This window comes from Carassius auratus, chromosome 8 (assembly GCF_003368295.1).
Source record: "Carassius auratus strain Wakin chromosome 8, ASM336829v1, whole genome shotgun sequence".
In the NCBI taxonomy this organism is placed as follows: Eukaryota; Metazoa; Chordata; class Actinopteri; order Cypriniformes; family Cyprinidae; genus Carassius; species Carassius auratus.
This window is the reverse complement of record NC_039250.1, coordinates 24,306,203-24,308,879: the sequence shown is the minus strand read 5'-3', so window position 1 is coordinate 24,308,879 and position 2,677 is coordinate 24,306,203.

Genomic DNA, 2,677 nt, shown 5'->3' with positions numbered 1-2,677 from the left:
TAAACCAAGTTCAGTACTGTCAAATAATGTGCACATTCATTTTGAATTATACTGTATATATTTATTTTCTCTAAAATGCAGAATATATATATATATATATATATATATATATATATATTGTCACGGGGTGAAGAACCACTCGACAAGAGGTACGTGAAATCAAAAGCCCCGGAGGGTGGGTTTATTGAAAAGTGAAGGGTGCCTGGTGAAGTGTCCTGATCTGCTTTCCGCTGGTTGGTGCTCCCCGTGTGCTCTCCGTGCTCCTCTGTGCCAATCAAGGGGAAAGTGGGTGTCCTGACGTGCTCCAAAGGGTGTGGGCTGTCGGTCACTCGCTGCTTTCTGTGGGGATAGGAGAGAGGGGTTAGTCCAGCTTTGCGTTCTGTTTGAGAACCTCTTCTCAGTGCAACATGTGCTGCTTTTCAATGTGCTGGCTGATGGGGAGCAGCTGTGACCGATCAGCCGGTGACGAGGACGTGCAGGTGTTTTGGTTTGGTTTCCAGGGCGACGCTGATTCCTCTGGGAGTGCTCGTCACATCCCCCCCCCCTAAGCGTCGTTCTGGTCCTGCGAAGACATGTAGAAAGTAGGGGTGAGATTAGGGGAGGGTGGGGAATGACCCCTGACAGACCTGCATAAGCTGTCCAGATCCGGGAGAGGCCATCGGCGTTCGCGTTGGCGGCCCCAGCTCGATGGCGGACTTCGAAGTGGAAGTCCTGGAGCGCTAGGAACCAGCGAGTCACCCTGGCGTTGGTGTCCTTGGCGCGGGCCATCCACTGTAGGGGCGCGTGGTCGGTTACCAGGGTGAACTTGCGGCCCAGGAGGTAGTACCGGAGCTCCAGGACTGCCCACCTGATGGCCAGGGCTTCCTTCTCCACAGCGGCGTATTTCCTCTCGGCGGGGGACAGCTTCCTGCTGATGTAGATGATCGGATGCTCCTCACCTTCCTGAATTTGGGAGAGGACCGCTCCTAGTCCTGTGTCGGAAGCATCCGTCTGCAGCAGGAAGGGGCAGCTAAAGTCCGGGGCGCGGAGTACCGGCGAGGACGTGAGTGCTGCTTTCACCTGGGAGAAGGCTTCTTCCGCCGACGGGGTCCAGCATACTTTCTCCGGCTGCCCCTTCCTGGTCAGGTCTGTCAGGGGGGCGGCTAAAGAGGAGAAGTTGGGGATAAAACAACGATAATAACCCGCCAACCCCAAGAAGGCTCGTACCTGGGTCTTTGTCTCCGGTCTTGGTGCGGCGTGGATGGCCTCAACTTTCTTTTCTTGCGGCCGGATGAGTCCTCGGCCGACTTGATAGCCCAGGTACTTGGCCTCAGAGAGGGCTAGGTGGCATTTTCGGGGGTTGGCGGTAAGTCCAGCCCGCCGGAGCTCCGAGAGCACCCTCCGCAGACGATCCAGATGTTCGTCCCACGCCTCGGAGTGGACCACGACGTCATCCAGGTAGGCGGCCGCGTAAGCTTGGTGAGGCCGCAGGAGGATGTCCATCATCCGCTGGAACGTCGCGGGGGCCCCATGTAGGCCGAAGGGAAGGGTCCGGTACTGCCAGTGGCCACTGGGGGTGGAGAAGGCGGTTTTCGGCTTGGCGGCCTCGGAGAGCGGCACCTGCCAATAGCCCTTGGTGAGGTCTAGGGTGCTGATATACCGGGCCCTTCCTAGCCGGTCCAGCAGTTCGTCCACCCGAGGCATGGGGTACCCGTCGAATTCGGAGACTTCGTTCAGGCGGCGGAAGTCGTTACAAAAGCGGAGGGTGCCATCCGGCTTTGGGACCATCACAATGGGGCTGGACCACGGACTCCGGGATGGTTCTATTACCCCCAACTTTAGCATCTGTTGGACCTCTTCCTCAATAGCCTGCCGACGAGCCTCCGGGACTCGGTAGGGCCGTTGCCTAACGACGACTCCTGGGGGCGTCCGGATATGGTGTTGAAGCACGTTGGTCTGCCCGGGCTGAGAGGAGAACACATCCTGGAACTGACTGACCAGGTGCTGCAGCTCCGTCTTCTGGGCAGCCGAAAGGTGGGGGTTGATATCCACAACCACGGGCTCGGTGAGGCTTAGGGCAGCTACTTGGTCCCGGGTCCCCACCCATTTCTTTAGGAGGTTGACGTGGTAGAGTTGCTCCGCCTGCCGTCGCCCCGGCTGTCTCAGGCGGTAAGTGACCGGTCCAACCCTCTCGACGACCGCGTAGGGCCCCTTCCAGGAGGCCAGAAATTTGCAGGCGGAGCTGGGGACCAGGACCATGACGCGGTCTCCCGGTTGGAACTCCCGTGGCTGGGCTGTCCGGTCATAATGACGTTGCTGCGCTTGTTGGGCCCTGGTGAGGTGTTCCCGGACTAACGGCATCACTCGGTCGATCCGTTCCCTCATTTGCCGGACATGTTCGATGACGGTACGATGCGGGGCCGGCTGCTGCTCCCACGCTTCCCGGGCCACGTCCAAGAGGCCCCGGGGTTGACGGCCAAACAGGAGCTCGAAGGGGGTGAAGCCAGTTGAGGCCTGGGGAACTTCGCGGATCCCGAAGAGCACGTAGGGGATCATGAGGTCCCAATCCCGCTTGTCCTCCGCCGCCACACGTCTGAGCATTTGCTTGAGGGTCTGGTTAAATCTCTCTACGAGGCCATCAGTCTGGGGGTGATAAACAGTGGTCCTCAACTGCTTCACCCGCAGCAGCCGGCAGAGG